The sequence below is a fragment of the Oryzias latipes genome, chromosome 18 (assembly GCF_002234675.1).
Source record: "Oryzias latipes chromosome 18, ASM223467v1".
NCBI classification, from domain to species: domain Eukaryota; kingdom Metazoa; phylum Chordata; class Actinopteri; order Beloniformes; family Adrianichthyidae; genus Oryzias; species Oryzias latipes.
Window position 1 is genome coordinate 4,464,910 of NC_019876.2, and position 17,426 is coordinate 4,482,335.

Here is a 17,426-nt window from a genome sequence, read left to right on the forward strand (position 1 = left end):
CAATAAGACACAGTTTCTATTTTGGTGCTAATTTGTGATCATTTTACAACAACATGACGTGAGGTCTTCAACCAAGAGGCACTACCTCTAGCTAACAAGCATCGCAAATACTGTACAGTGTTCCCTTATTTAGCGCAGGAGTTCCGTTCCGTGCATATTTAGTCTATCCTGGGATATTATTGTCTATCCCACGATAGATTAAATATCCAAAGTATTCATCTTCATGTGTGTTTTATGGCTGTAAATTTCCTCACTACACACTTTGCGCTTTCTGGCTCCTCTTTCTCTGTGTGGGGTGGGTGGTGCCGGGCCTGGGGTGTCGGCACCTCCGGGGGTGGGGCCCCTGGGCTGGGTGGGCCTGGCCCCTTTGCTGGGGGGGGGCTGGGGGACAGCTGTTTGACCACCGGGGGACAGTCTACCAGCTGTCCCCAACTTACCCCCTTCCTCATATAACCTCATATTAGGGTGAGGGGGTGGGGGGTCTAGCCTGCGATGCGCCTTGGGGGGGGGGGGGGGGTTACTTGGCTGTGGCCCCCCTCCTATGGTTGCCGTTAAAGCCGTTAAAGCAAAATATGTCCAACACAAGAGGCCCTCAGCTCTCATCTGCCTGCCTAGCTGTTGGACAGGACAAGTTAAAAAAAAAAAAAAAAAAAGATTTGCAAAACTGAACACATCCTGTACAGAAGACATGGCACAGGGATTGATTGACAAGTTTTACAGCCAATTAGGAGGCAGAACACAGTGCGCTGTTAAAAAGAAAATAGCATGAAGCATTGCACTAAGGGAGACCACGACAGATGAACCGCGATCTAACCTTTGTGCTATCTTGTGGGGTCCAGATGACCCAACTGCCAACGTTAACGTGCCGCCAATGATTTGTGATCTTCACTGGTGTCCATGGATTACATGAAATCCTCTTCACCTTTATCCACCTTTGTCATGGTAGGGAGAACACGTCAAGATAGCACAAGAGTTAATGTATCTTGAAAATCTCAGAGAAACCCATTTTCAGTGCATTTGCATTGACTTTACATGAAATCATGCGATGCTTGAAGTCAGCACTGGAGGATGTCACTGACTTTTTTTTTTTTTTTTTTTTTTTTTTTTTTTTTTTTTTTTTTTAACTTGTCCTGTCCAACAGCTGGGCAGACAGATGAGAGCTGAGGGCCTCTTGTGTTGGACAGATTTTACTTTAACAAGAGGGGTTATTAATCTTCAGACAAACCAAAGGTATGTCTGGATAAACCCCTTTTGTAATTGAGGCCAAACTTTATTAATTTCAATCATGTCTGAAAATCTTTGGTGTTGGACCGGACGGAAAAGGAAAGAGGGGAAGAAGAGAGAGGGACGATAGAGAGAGGGGGGGTAGGGGGTGATAATAGGAGGGGAAGGGGGATAAGACCATGAAGCAGCATAAAGCAACAAGTTTACTGGTTGTTAATCATTATGGTAACGTTCAAATGTAGTACAATAAGGGCGGAGCCTGTCCACACACACACTCAAATGTTATAAACACACCTGCTAGCTGCAAAAAATGTCCACCTGTCGACATATATACAAAACAGATAGTGTTCACACGCATACTTATGCCTTAAAACCAACTAGTGTGAAATATTTCAGTCATTCAGTCATGCAAACTGTAAGTGCAAAGGTGAGCTAACACCTGTGCTCAGGTGAGTGTTTATGTTCTTCTAAAATGGATGGTGGAACGTGGAAAGAAGGAGGGAGAGTGCCCAGCCATCCCCACCCCAAGACCCCCACCGCAGCAGCAGCGGCAGCCGGAATCCCCCCAACGCCACACGGGAACCGGCAGGGAACAACCGCCGCCCGGGCGACCAAGCCCGCCACCCAGGCCAGGGCCAGCAGGACCGCCGCAAGGCCCCCAGAGCCAGAGAGCAGGGAAGCACGGAGGGAGAGAGAGCGCCGCCCCAGCCCAACCAGGAGAGCAGCCCCCCCGCCGCGCCGGGAGAACCCAACGCAGGGCCCCACCGGAGACGGACGCCCACAGCCCCAGACGAGCACCCCACCACCACCCAGGAGTTCCGGGCATCCCCCGCCCCAACCCCAGGTACGAGCCAGGACCCCCCAAGGGAGACCCGCTCCGCGCTCCAGGCAGCCATCCGCCCGGCCCGCGGCTGGTCCAGGGAGGAGCGGGGCAGGGGCCCGCCGCCCCCGCTCAAGAGGGGGGGAACCCCGGGGAAAAAAAAAAGAGGGCCCACAAGGGGTGTTGTAAATATGGCCCGACCAGGCTCGGCCACAGTTGGAAATATGGCGGGGCCCAGCGCCCAGGAGCAAGGACCAGAACCCACCCCCCAGGGACACGAACACTCCCGGCTCAGATGTAATGTGAACCCCCCCGCCGCGCGGAGAGAGCACCGCCGGGCCCAGGAAGCCAGCACCCCGGGGACACGGCCGCCGTTGCAAAGGGGCCCGTACCCCCCACCAGGGAAGAGGCAGGGGACAGATGGTCCTAGGTCCCACCTTCCTTGCAAAATGTGTGTGCGTGTATGTGTGTTTGAGAGGGTGTGTGTGTGCATGTGTGTGTGTTTATGTTGGAATGTATATATTGAGGGGGGAGGGGTGTGTGTGCTAAGGGGGGTGCAGTTAAAATTGGCGGGTAGGGCACTGAGGGGACATCTCCTGATTACTCACAGTGACGTCCCCTCACCCTCCCCACCAAGGGACCCTAAATGTCTAAGGTGTGGTTAAAATTGGCGGGTAGGGTGCCAGGAGGACATCCGCTGCTTGCTGGCAGTGATGTCCAAGCACCCCCCCTACCAAGGGCCCTACATGTCTAAGGTGCAAATAAAACCGAAAGAGGGGGGGCCCACTCCATACGGCAACCATGGGAGGGGGGCCACTGCCTAGTAAACCCCCCCCCCCAAGGCTCATCGCAGGCTAAGCCCCCCACCCCCTCACCCTATTATGAGGTTATATGAGGAAGGGGGTAAGTTGGGGACAGCTGGTAGACTGTCCCCCGGTGGTCAGACAGCTGCCCCCCCCCCCCCCCAGCAAGGGGGCCAGGCCCACCCAGCCCAGGGGCCCCACCCCCGGAGGCGCCGACACCCCAGGCCCAGCACCACCCCCCCCACACAGAGAGAGAGGAGCCAGAAAGCGTCGGCCCCCCCCAGGAGCAAGCCCAGGCCCCCACCCCCAAACGCCGGCCCTGGAAGAGCTCTGGTCAGGCCTCGACGGGACCGAGGCAGCCGACCGGCCGGGGAAACCGCCGATGGCCTCAGCGGAGACCCCGACCCGTCAACCCCCCCTGCCCCGTACCAATAGAGCCCCCCCCCCTCCCCCAGAATGCCCCCCCACAAGGCAGGGCCGACAAGACCCCCCACCCCACCACCCCCCAGACCCCGCAGCCAAAGCGGATGACACCCAGAGCGACCGGGGGCCCCAAGAGGGCTGTCCCGTCCCGCCCCAGAGCCAGGGAAGGGCCGATCCCAGCCCCAGGTGTAGGTGGGAAGCCCATCCAGCGCCGCTGGGCCCCCCCCCGAGCAGCGCCCCCCGCCAACCCCCCCCAGCACAGGCAAAGGGACCACCCCCCCAAGCCAAGCCAGACCACCACCCCACCCCCCCACCACGCACCCCCACACCCAAGCCCAGAGGACCACGCAGCGCCCCAGCCCGCCCAACCCAGGCGCCGGACCCGACCCCCCGACCAACGGAGCCCCCACCACCCCCCGCCAGGCACCGGAGGCCCCGACCCCCACCCCAGCCCACGGCAGAAGGGCAAGGAGCGGCGACGACCAGGCCCCCCCCACCCCCTAAGTCACGGAGTTAGCTATGGGAGACCAGAGAGACTGAGTTCTTTCAAAGTTACTTGAACCTTGGGCTGACATTTTTTCCAAGCTGATATGATCAAGCAGCAGATTTCTGTGTTGACTTATATTTATATTTTTCTTGCTTTTCCAATTTATTAAAATAGTTTTTTTAGCAATGCAAAGAGTTATGAAAATGATAGAGCCTAATCCTCCTTCTACATCGATGGCACTCATGTCACCAAGCACACAAAGTGACGGTGAAGCTGTGATTGAAACCTTAAGCCAGACTGATAGATCGGCACATACCTGCTGCCAGAGAGCCTGGACAGGCGTGCAGAACCACAGTGCATGCATGTAATTGTCGGGTAGATTACTGTCACAGTGCTGACAAATGTCTGAGTTACTGAGACCCATCTTGAACATCCTCTGTCCAGTGTAGTAAATTCTGTGAAGAGTTTTGAAATGGATTAGCTGCAGATTTGGACTTTTTGTCAGTTTAAAGGTGTTTAGACAAAGTTCTGACCAAAAGCTTTCATCTGTGCTGATGCTCAAATCCGCATCCCATTTTGTTGTCGGAAGTGAAATATTATTATCTAAATTACATAAAAGTTTGTATATTTTGGAGAGAGTTTTATTCATTGTGAAATTGATCAGAGTGGTAACTACATCTGGTAGCTTTAAATCGTTGTCTCTGTATTTAAACTTTTTAGTAATAATTGATTTAAGTTGCTGATATTCCAAGAAGTTATATATTCCATGTTTGTCTTGAAGTTCCTGGGGAGTTATGAATCTTCTATCAATAATTATGTGCTCTAGTTGTTTTATGCCCCCTGCTTGCCAAGCTGGGAAGTGGATAATCTTTTTGTTTATGAGGATGTCTGGGTTGTTCCAGATGGGTGTCATTTTGCACGGTTGAATTGATGATTTTGATGTTTTGAGAAATTCCCACCAGGCTGTTAAGGTGGCATTTATATTGGTACTTTTGAAACAATCCTGTCTTTTAACTATTTGGCTGATAAATGGAAGATCTGACAGGTTGATCTTTCCACATAACGCCTGTTCCAAGTCTAACCATGAGTTGGTTTCTGGATTATTTTTTAACCATTTTAAGATATATTGTAATCTATTTGCAAGAAAGTAATTGTGGAAGTTAGGTAATTCTAATCCTCCACAGCTTTTTGCAGATTTTAAAGTTTTTAGACTAATTCTTGCAGGTTTATTGTTCCATAGAAAGCTTGATATGGATGAGTCTAATGTTTTGAACCATTTTAATGGCGGTTGTGTGGGAATCATTGAGAAGAGATAATTAACTTTGGGTAAGATTTTCATTTTTACCGTGGCTACCTTGCCCATAAGGGACAGAGGCAGGTTGGTCCAGCGTGTTAGATCGTCCTGTATGTTTTTCAGTAATGGGGTGTAGTTTAGCTGCACCAGTTCTGATATTTTGGGGGGGAAATAAATACCTAGATATTTTATATTGCCTGATTTAACTGGCATTGTGGGTCCTTGCTCCGCATTACTGTTCAGTGGTAATAAAACAGATTTATTCCAATTAATGGAATAGTCTGATATAGAAGAGAATTCATTAATGATTGTTGCCGTTTCATTTACAGAATGTATATTACTTAAAAACAGTAATATGTCATCTGCATAGAGACTAATTTTATGATGGCTGTGTTTGGTTTTAATTCCTTTGATACTCTCATTCTGTCTTATTGCTGCAGCTAGAGGCTCGATAAATATTGCAAAAAGAGAGGGGGAGAGTGGGCAACCCTGTCTAGTTCCTCTTCCAAGAAAAAACCTGTTGGAAGTCTGTTTATTAGTTCTAACTGATGCATTGGGGTTGTGATATAATATTTTGATCCAATTGATGAATGATTCTCCAAACCCAAACTTATGGAGGGCAGCAATGAGGAACTTCCAATTTACTCTATCAAAGGCTTTTTCAGCATCCAGTGATAGTATAGTCATTTCCTGGTTTTTGATGGTGGCAAAGTCTATTATGTTAACGAGTCTGCGGACATTGTCATCCGAGTGTCTGCCTTTGATGAATCCAGTTTGATCAAGGTGAATTATGTGAGGAGTGACTTTTTCTATTCTCTGTGCTAGTGCTTTGCAGATAATTTTTACATCTGCATTAATTAAAGAAATGGGGCGATAGCTTGAAGGACTCGTGGGGTCTTTGTCTGGTTTTAGAAGAAGGATAATGTTGGCAGAGTTCATGTTAGGTGGTAGAGATTGGCTTTCATTGATAAATTTTACCGTTTTATAAAACGTTGGTGCCAGTTGTTCCCAGAATTCCTTATAAAACTCTGCTGGAAAGCCGTCGGGTCCTGGTGCTTTGCTGTTAGGCATAAGTAACAGAGCTTCATGAAGCTCAGACAACGAGAGCGGAGAGTCTAAATTTGTGATTTGATCTTCGTTTAACTTGGGCAGGTTTATATTGTTAAGAAATGAGTTGATGCTTTGTTCTGATGGATTGATCTGTGGAGTGTATAAGTTTTGATAAAAGTCTTTAAACGCATTATTAATTTTTACCGGGTCATGGGTGACATTCCCTGTTTTGTCCATAATAGAAGCGATTGTTGATTTTTCTTTATTAATTTTAAGCTGATTAGCTAGAAATTTGCCAGATTTATTCGAGTTTTGCCAGATTTATTCGAGTTCACTGACTTTTTGAGTTTCTATTGATCAGAGCTGCAGCCTTATCATGGCGTGTGTCTGACATCAAAGATGAGTCGCTACGTCCGGCACAGGTTTACCTTCAAGCTCAGTGCTGCAAAGATCACAAACTTTTACAAAAAAATCAACGGCAACAGTGTTCATTTAAAACCCGTAACGTAGTTCCTTCAAATGAACTCACGGGAAGACTGAAATAGAACATCAACAACAGGAATCAATGCAGGAGAGGGGTGAGGAGGGGGTCTGGATCCTCTTAGTTGCCATGGCAACCAGCCTGCATGTCACCACCCGGTAATGAGGGCCACATTGTGCCACGAGGTTTAAAAATCAACCGCCCTTCGTCAGTCGCCGTGACGACAGATCCAACTATGAAGTCAGATTCTGAAGTAAATGACCCGACTCTGGTGTGGAGCATGGCGTGTGACCTGATGCACACTCGTCGGGGGGGTAATCAGTCACTCTGATTAATCTGCTTCAAATCAGTTGAAGGATGCCGTTAGGGTCAGTCTGCATGTCGTGTGTGTGTGTGTATGTGTGTGCGTCTCCACAGGAGTATTGATCCACTCCAGAACCCATGATTAAATTCTGCTGAGCCCCTGACTGATGGCCATCGATCCATTCGGCCTCCTCATGACCAATGTAAGAGGGGGGCGGCTCCCATGCGGGGTGTGGAAGCCGGAGCGAGGACCGGTTCCGACTCGACTCCATTTAAGGCGAGACTTTTCGCAGTGTCAGTTGGACAGCAGGTCGGTGAATGCGTTGTGTCAGCGCGGGTCCTCGGTAAGGTGAAAGAATGCAGCGGTGAAAGGAATTCGGGCCGAAACGTGTCCTCCAGAGAGGCTGCAGTAGTACTCATGCAGATAGAAGGAGACAGGAGGAGAAGACGCGGTTCACCTAATGCATTATTCACACAGACCGGTGACCGCCGACCAGCTGCGGGTTTGGCGTAAATGGAGACGTTCAGCCTGAAGTCCACTTTAATGACACTGTGTGATCTCTGTGATGCTAATCACACAAACACACGGTGCTAATCATCTCCTGGGGCCTCAGGCTGCCTCCAAGGCAACCGAGGACAACAGCCTGTTCCCAAACCGACCTGAATGTGTGTGTGTGTGTGTGTGTGTGTGTGTCACTGCTGTTTTTTACAGCAAACAAAAATATGCACCTCAACAAAAATGCTCCACTCTGCTCAGTTATTTCACATTAAATCACAGAAAAATGTGGATTCTGAACGCTGGAACACAATCTTTAGCTCTTTGAATTATTGTAACTCTTTAACTGTCTCTTTGTGCTGATGATGCACTTTATTACCGCAAAGTGTTGCTCATTGGGACAAACCTGCTTTTCTCTGCTCCAGAATCCGTTGGATTTATGCTAATGGGCAAGCGGTCGAAGAGTTCTGGTAATTCCCGTTATTGGAGACATCTCCAGGCTTAAAGGGTTAAAAGCCGATCGCAAGCTTAACTTGGGGGATTCAATGGGACTTTTAGCTCTGGTGACAGAAGATTCTGTCAAGCCGATGTTTTCCAAATGTTTTGAGCTTTGGCCACATGCGCCCGTACGAGGGTTGACATGTTTGGGTTCTGCGGGATTTTTGGTCATCCAGGTCCGTGGAGGGTTGTAGAGAGGTGTGGCCGCATCTTAAAGGGAACACAGGTGTGCCCTGGAGTTCCCACGAGACTCGTACAGCCAAGTCAAGTGACATAATGACAGTTGGAAGGTACCATTGTTGTATGTGTGTTAAGTGTGTCAGGATTATTCTAAGGCTAATATAAGTTACACACACATATGTACATACAATGGATGCTGGTGTACGGTGTCCTTACACCACACTCTAGTCCACATGTGTCAAACTCAAGGCCCGGGGGCCTAATGTGGCCCTCCATGTCATTTTATGTGGCCTTCGAGAGCACAAAGTTAGACTTGAAAGACTTGAAATATCGGATTGGGCAACTATACATTAGGACTTAAACACTGTCCATATAACCTAACACAGGGGTCGGGAACCTTTTTGGCCGAGAGAGCCATAAACGCCACATAATTTTAAATGTAATGTAGTGTCCCTTTCCCACACTGAGGCACGGAGACTTAATCTCTTTTAAGGTTCTTTATTCTGGTTACATACCAGAACATACGGCGTACAATTAATTCAACAACTCCTAAATCTTTCCCACCGAGACGAGAGCGCTTCTTCTAAGTTTATATGCTCCTGCTCCCATTTCCCTTATTCGGCCCATAGATGAACCCCATTGGTCCAAACTCCCCAACGACAGGCTGAGCGACAGAACTGAGGGCCAATCAGATCGCTGCATGATGCGTTCAATGAACTCCAGAACTTATAACGCGACCCAACAGCCACCCAGTTAAACTCAGTCCACCACAATATGTTTAACTGGGCGCTCTTTCTCAGAGACGGGAGCGCAGTTGCAGGCACGGGAATTAACAGGTTTCCGGCTGGTACAAACTCTGTGAAATCATAGATAATAGTAAACTGATAGTGCTGGCGCAGATTTTTTTTCTCCAAGCACCGCTACTACTGCGCCCCTCTGGCATCGAATCGCGCACGAGAAGGACTGGTCCAATGTAAAAAAAATGTTACAATTAAAGATTTGTCTGCGAGCCACATGTGACCATCAAAAGAGCCATAAATGGCTCGCGAGCCATAGGTTCCCGCCCCCTGACTTAACCTGACAGAATCAAATTTAAAAGGACTTATGTTAGAGTAACAAACAAACTTATGTTTTCTATGCAACTGTAATGTCACTTTAAAATGTCATAATAAATAAATAATGAGTTATGTAACATTACATTTAGTTACATTTATACATTATATGGCCCTTTGAGGACAGCCGCTATGCTCTAGTCATCAGTAAGGTGCGAGTTCTGGCTCCTTGCTGATCGACCTCTATTACCGTAACTCTTTAAATATTTAGGATATTGACGTCCTTCCAAAGGATTCTGAAGCAGAGAAAAGCGATATGTAAAGCCACCTTCCTCTGCTTCATTGGAATTCGGTTGGTCAAGTGAATACAAATACTTTAACGTAACACTGAGATGTGTAGCCTCTGCATTGGGTTTCTTTTCTTTCTTTATTCAGACGACAGTCCAGGTTAATTTGGGATAAATTTATTCTGCAAAGCCGGATATAAATACAAAGGACATCCGCTGATCCATCGCTTGCAAGAGAAAGAAGTTTTGGAAAGAAGTTAAAGAGCTACAATGGCCAATCTAAGAATCTGTTAGTAGTCAATTAAATGCTACTAAAGAAACAAAAATGTAAAATTAGAGATATTGCAAATTTCTCCAACAGCAAAGCCAATATATTACAAATAGGAGTAATTAACAAACAATTTCTGATCATTTTCGCTCACGACATTGTGCTGATTGTACCCCACTGGGGACCTCTGTTGTCTGAGGATTTCCCACAAGCCTTTGCTTTATACTGCAGTTCAGGTGGGTTATTCCACCAAGAAGTGGCGCCAATTTTCCATTTTACAGAATGTAACAATAAAAGGGGCGGACCAGAACATTTTATATGGGGGGGTTGGGGGAGGGAGGGTCCGAAGATTTTCGAAGGACGGCAAATTTCCAGAGTAGAAGGCCATAACAACCCATTTTTTGATGGTTATTGTTTTATTTTGCTTAAAAATGTTGCTTTTGTTGCTGCCCCCCATGTCCCCTGTAGCTCCGCCCCTGAACAATAACATTTACACCTGTCACATATGCATAGATTATTATTTTACAACAAAGAAAAACTTTCATTTAGTATCTTTGCAATTTGGTCAGTTAGAAATTGATTATAGATTATGACTGATTGATTATGATTTGTCCATCCATCCATCCATCCATGGTGCAGTCTTTCGTTCTCCGTTGGTTCTGGTAGAATCTCGGGTTTTTGCCACTCCAGACTTTGGTTTGTGGTTTGTAGAAGTCTGGTGTTTTGAGGCTCTCCTCTGACCTTCTTCCTCATTTTTAAGCAAAGCAGTTGCTGAAGTTATGAATCTGTTTTTTGGTTTGATTAAAAAAAACTCTTTGCAAACAAAACACACCTTAACCTAAACTTTTGATGCATTTGGCTAAATGAATTAAAACATGCGACTTATTTTCAGTTCCTTATACTCTATTCTCTGTTGTTTCTGTTTTTAGGGTTGGGGACACTATGATAACATTTTGGTATCATGGTGGTAAAAAGGTGTGGACTTTGCTTCTAAGTTGCTTAACCTCTTTGTCATAAATTCACATTTAAATTTGATTTACATCATAAAGAAAAAAAAACTTCAGCCAACTTTCTAAAGGATCCCATGTCTCACCTTTACCAAGTTGAAAAACAAAATCTGTGAAGAATGGAAAAGATTTTTGTAGAGTCCAATTGGGTGTAATGTAACATATAAAAAGGGCAGAAAGCCTTTGACCCGTCTGTTCATCACATCAACGTGCTTTGCACAAACACACGACGTAACATGAACAGGATCTGGCAACATTCAGGTTCCCCTCTCACTTTCTAAAGGGATTTTTAGCTTTAAGAACGAAAACTGTCTTTGTTTTTCTTCGTTTTTTTGGATTTCCACATGGATGAATGTATGTATGATGTGTTATTTTTCTAGAAGCAGACGGGTAATGCACGTTATTGACTCTTTAATAAAGGCATCCCTGGAAACGGTCTCTCATCAGAGTCCTTCTTTGACGATCATGTTTGTTTTTTTCAGGAAATCTGTACCTGAAGGACTGGCAACCTCTGAACCTGAAAAGGTCAAGGATTCATCCTTTAACCCTGGAGCTGCAGTGTAGACTTTCTTTAAATTGTTTTAAGTCGTAAACGGATAATTACGTAAATGAGGAGAAAAAAGTGGTGCTGAAAAGCATTGTTTGTGAATTTGTTGTTGTTACGATCAAAGAGTCGCATTCTTTTGAAAAGCGTGTGGTGTTAGCATGCTAACACCTGGAACTGACCATACCAAACACTGAATTACAAGGCGCATTTGTGTTTTTATTTATTTATTTCAAACACAAAATGAAAAGAAACACGAGTTAAAAATAGAATGATGGAGAAAAAAAATGTGCTTGAAATCGTTTCCAATCGGACTGAGCTTCGGTTCGCTCTAAGATTCCTCCGTCTGAATAGTCTGTTCCCGTAGAGGAAGAAACTGTAGCCGGGCATTATGGGATGTAAACAGATGAGGAAGGTAGCAACCATGATGATCTCTTGTTACTTGGCCCAGCCCTTGTAGTTCCTGGCCAATGACTGAAGAGATCTTTAGTCACGCGGTTTTGTTCACAAACAGAATATTCCGGTAGACGGTCAGTCTGAATACAGACCAAAGGCAAGGTTCAGGACTCGATCCGGACCAAATAAAGCGGACTTGGCACAGACCAATGCACTTCTCCGGTCTGAATACACCCTGAGTTCACTGTACCACAGGAAATCCGTTTCAAATCCATAAGAACCACAATTCAAACCTAAACTGACCTGTTGATTCCTGAGAAGATTACAGGATGGTCGGTCGGTGGTCCCAAAATCCAGATCTCTAAAGTCGCAGAACAACATCAGGCCTCCAGGATCAGGACTGAATGTTGGGACATTTGATCCAATATCTTCTGTCTCTGATTCTCCCATCAAACACGCCCGGATCGTTTGATTTGATCAAACATCTGATTGGCGTTTGTCAAAAACGATCAGCGTTCAAAACACGGACTTGTGTTTGGTCTGAAGACGCTCATGGAAAACGCTTGTGGAAAGCGAGCGCAGCAGCCGCCGTGCGACATTCAGAGGGTCTGAATAAGAGCTGTTTTGTTCCAACACAAAGCCTCTAATCACAGTTCACTCCTGGAAACACGTCTGCGCTTCAGTTTAGTCGTCACGCGTTTGAGTGCTTATTGGTTTTAAACGATGAAAGGTGACGGAGCTTCTCAACAACCCGCTGTGTAATCGAAATGGTGTTTTTTATTTCTTCTGCAGGGAAAGGGGAGCAGAGAAATAGGAGTTTTGAACAAAGCCTCGCTATTCCTGTTGTGTGGGCTGCGGCGCTGCAGACCAACCGGCTTTCATCTGCTGCTTTTCTTTCTCTCTGCACATCCATCTCCCCTCCACCAACTCAGTGTCAACTCCTGCTATGAGCCACGCGGCGATGAGCGCCAGCGTGTGCTCGCCACCGAACCAGGTGCCGGCTGTCCTTTTGTAGCCAGAGTCAGGAGCTAAAATGGGACGAAGATAGCCCCCCCTCCAACCACAGGTCACTTCTAGTCCTTGGGAAACTCACCTGTGTGGGAATTTGATGTGAAAAAATCAGATTCACATTAATTTAACTTAATTTTTTTTTTAACATCTCAATAGATCACCTTGTTTTTTAATTTATTTTTTGGGACCAATACAGTCTAACAGCTTCCTTTTTAATCCTTTATCGTCAGTTTTTATATTCTTTAAAAAAACGAGATTCTTCAACTGTTTTTGCAGTGAACATGTTCCTGAAGCAGAGAAAAGCAGCTTTGTGCCGTTATGCAACACCTACAGTAACACCCTTCAACATTTTACTAAATTTTAATAATAGTATGTAACACGTTTGGCAGTTGGCTTTACTAACTTTACTTCACTAAGGCATTAGTTAGGGTTAATGTGTGCATTATCAGAAATTAACGCACGTTGTGGTAGCCTGTCGTCCGACGCCAAGTGCGTTACTTCTGTTAACGCACATTTCGAAAGCTATTAACCCGGTTATACCCTGGTCTTTTTCTAAAGAAATAAAAGTTAAATCAGTTTTTAGTACTTTATTCTTGTTATTTTCTCTGTTTGGATCACTTTTTTCACACAAAAACGTAATATCTGTTAGGTGGTGCAGCGCGTTGTCACGGTACCGCCCCTTAGCCGGCTCGAGTACAGCGGCAGAGGAAAGCTGATGGCCCCAATGGGTTAAAAAAAACATCAGTTCAGAGAGAAAGTTCACCTTTTACCGCTTGTTTCTGTCCCGACGATGAAGCTAAAGTTTGTTTTACAGGAGCCAGCGCAGTGATACAGAAGATTTAAGCTACGTTACCGGAACTTCTTTTTTAGTCATGGGGTTATCACTGTGCATGATCACTTTTTAATGCAAACCCAGCAGCCAATCAGAATTGAGAGTTCACTCAGACCGTGGTAAAACTAATGTGAAGTCTTGCATAACAACGCAAATCCAACTTTACAGACTTTGCATTCAGAACACTTTTCTAGTATAATGTGTTGCATAACGATGCAAAGCTAACTTTACTAACTTTAGTAATACTTTACGCCAGGTAGGGTGGGGCGCTCCTGGCCTGGGGGTCTCTCCCCCCTCTCCTGGTCTGGCTGGTCAGGCTGGGGAGGATCTGGTTCCCCTTACGGTCCACTTCGGCAGCATGCATGTATCTCCACCCCCACGTGCATGTGCACGTGCACACTGCTCCCCGTCTGCTTCATCCCTCCTCCTAACCCACAGTGTATTGATGGACACATATTTTCCGCTCATCTTCGTGTCAGAATTCAGGATGTAATATTTGTCGTCTTAGCAGATCTGGTATAATTGTGACAGCTTAAAATAATAACTAATTCAAATCAGCGTTAATATTCCCCACTTTCTCACCTCTCTCCCTTTTATTCTGTTCCACCCCCCTCTTCTTCCCCTCTCCCTCCCCACACACACTGAATGTAACAAATAAATAAAGAATAATAAAGTAACAAAATCTACACTGTGGTTTTTAGAAGTTTTATAACCTTTTTTTGTGACAGTAAAACCCGTCCAACACAAAAGGTCTTCAGCTGTAATCTGTTTGCTCAGCTGTTGGACAGAACAAGTTAAAACGGAAAAAAAAGAATACTTTACAAAATGAAAGTGTTGCAGCCCAGAGCTAACTTTACCAACATTACGTTAGTAACACTTTATGCTAGTACAGTGTTCCATTAAGTGTTGCCTAACGCCTTAAAATGACTCATTATTCTACACTGAGTAAACAGGACTGACATTCTGATAAGTAAGAAAACGGTTAACTTCTCAACCTAAGGGGTTTACACAAATTGAACATGTAACTTTTTTCTCTTTCGAAAATTGGAAGGAAATCTGTGTAATAAGTAATAACAACTTCTTTAACCACCAACAGTTGAAATCAGTAATAAGCACAAGGTTTAAATTGAATCAGATAAATTTGACCCCACTGGATTCAGTGAATAGGTTTTTGAATTTATGAAGATCTAAACTTCTGTCCAAAGTATTAATGTTCCCAAGTAACACCGGAAGCAAAGTTACAAGGCCAACCTGGGTATTAGGTCAGATGCTACTTTCTGCTCATAAGTTTGTTCAAATACCCTTAGACTAACCAAACGTCCCATTCTGCAGCTCATAGAGTAGAAAACTCTTCATAGGGCTCACTAAACGGGACAATGTATGTTTAAGATGGGTCTCAGAGACTTAGACTCCTGCGGTTTCTGTGATAGTAACACCCGTTCTATGAATGCCGTGTGCCTCTGCACATCGGTTTCACAGTTTTGGGAGAAGGTTTGTGTAGATCTGTCAACCTGGTTTGGCATCCCTGTAGCAGTGTCTCCCTCTCTCTGTCTGCTTGGTGATATCAGTAAAGAAAAAAGATCCAAATCTGTTATTTTTACCGCCCGATGTGTAGCTCAAAAAGTAATCTTAGTTTACCGAAAGAGTAAGAACGGCATCAGTTTTAATCAATTCCAGAATCTGCTTTTGGACCCCATCAGTATGGAGTTCACATAGACCACCAACAAACATGATATTGAACAACTTCCGTCCCTCTGGTCCGCCATAAGTAGCGCCCCACCACCTAGCGGGGCGGGTGGCTTGTGTGCCCCTCCTCTGGGCCGGTTGGTGGGGGATGCGGTGGTCTGGTCTAGGTTAGGGTTGTAAGGGCCAAGGTCTGATGCCCCATCGGCCGGGGCCGGATCCTTGCCTGTGGTGGTGGTGGGGGGGTTGTGCCTCTGGGTTTTGGGTGGCGGGGTGGCTCCTTGCTGCTAGTTGCTTGGTGGTAAGTGGGGTTCTTCTGGTGGGGTTGGGGGTCCGGCGTCTAAGGACCAGGGTTCCCATTGGGGTCCTGGTTGCTCTGGGTGGGGGACCCTGGCTCTGCTCCCTGGAGGGGGCTGGAGATGGGGGTTGGTGAGCTCCATGGCACCCCTGCCGCGCTGCCCGCTTGACCTGCTGCGTGTGGAGGACAGGGTTCCTGCTGGGGCCATGATGCCTCTTTCCACTAACATCTTACTAGGGCAGCAAGGGTGGTGGGGTAGAAAAAAAATGGAAAGAAATCGTGTAAGTAGCAACTGAAGTAGTATTTAATCAACATTATGTCAAATGAATAAACAAATGAAATTAAAGGGAAAATAAGAAGGACTAATGGGGAAGGTAACCACCAACTTTAAATGCACCTCTTTTTACCACATGCACTACAAATCGATCATGATGACCCACATTTCACACGGGGCCCTTTGGGGGGACTCTTTCGGTTATCAGAGGACGAAGGCCTCCGTTTTGCTCCACTCCACCAATTTTAACTGCACCCACCCCTAGCATATGAGCACACACAAACACACTGAGAGGGTGATGGTCCCTGTTGGATGGGCTGGCGGCCGGTGCGGGGGCGGTTGGGGTGTTCGGAGGGACCCTGTACTCCAGAGCTTTCGGTGCGGTGGGGGAGTCCATAACGTATGAGCTGGGGGGGCGTGTTCTTGGGGTTACTGCGCTACCCCAAAAATGTTCCATCGTTGCTTTCAGCAACTGGAGCCCCTGTCCTCTCATTCGCCGTCCCGGGGCCCTGCCAGTCATTGGTGTCCACCCTACCCCCCAGGTGGCCGGTCTCTTTCCCCCTGTAGGTCTTGGTGGGGCTGACGGGTGGGTGGGTGGGTGGCTCTGGCTTCTGGGGGTAGGGATAGGAGGACCTCGTCCTGTCCGAGGGGCTAAAACTCAATAAAGATCCCATCTGTTACAGAAGGGGGTTTATATGAACAGACTCCAAGAGTAACAAACAACCCCAAAGGTAAACATGTCCATCACAAGAGACACTCAGCTGCAATCTGTGTTCATTTCCTGGACAGGACAAAAAAAAGTGTTGCAAATCAACACAAAGCTAATTTTAAGTTAGTAAAACTTTATACTAGTGTTGCATTAAGTGTTGCACATTCATTATTTTGTGTTGAAAAGTTAACTTTTTTTGTTGTTTTTGTCTCAAAGGTCGGATGCCAACTTCAAAATTGTTGTAAAATGTATTATCTTCCACTCTGACGGATATGGGTAAAGGCAAAATCTAAATCACATTTTAATCGTTCCTAATTGAAATCTAGTGAACAAATAACATTTAAAGCAGCTGCAGACATTTTTTCCGATGAACATAAACTTTACCGGCTAAAAAATAAAAATAAAAAGGACGTACAAGACGTTTCAGATCAGAAATGTTTGCAGAGATGTTCTCTGGAATTTAAATATATATTTTATCAAAATTGGACTTTACTCTCATTTTTTAACACATTTGAAACTTTCTTTAACATTAAAAATTGGCATTTAAATAGACTTGTGATGTTCCCAATGTCTGTCATCCAGGATTTTTTTTGCCTCCCACACTCTGTCATGATTCACTTTAATGTTGCTCATTTTTTCCTGGTGTGGTGGAAAGTTGTTTTTGTTTTTTTTTTGTTTGTTTTTTCCTTTAATCTCAGAGTAGTTAAGTTATTTGCCAAACTTACTACAATCATTCTTTTACCAATTAAGCTACTTACCAGCAAATATTGGAAGATGTTTTTGGCTTAAATAAAAAGAGTCTAGTGAACCTTAACTAATCAAAAGTGCCGTTGAATGTGTAAAACATCAATCAGTTTTTTTTATATATCTTTATAATTTCTGCAGCAGAATGATAGTAAGGTTCCACTTGGTTACATAAGTCTAACTGTTTAAAGAAAATTTATAAAGTACAAAAACAGGTGTTTAACAATGAGTTTGGCTCCCTCTGCTGGAAACACTTGTAAAC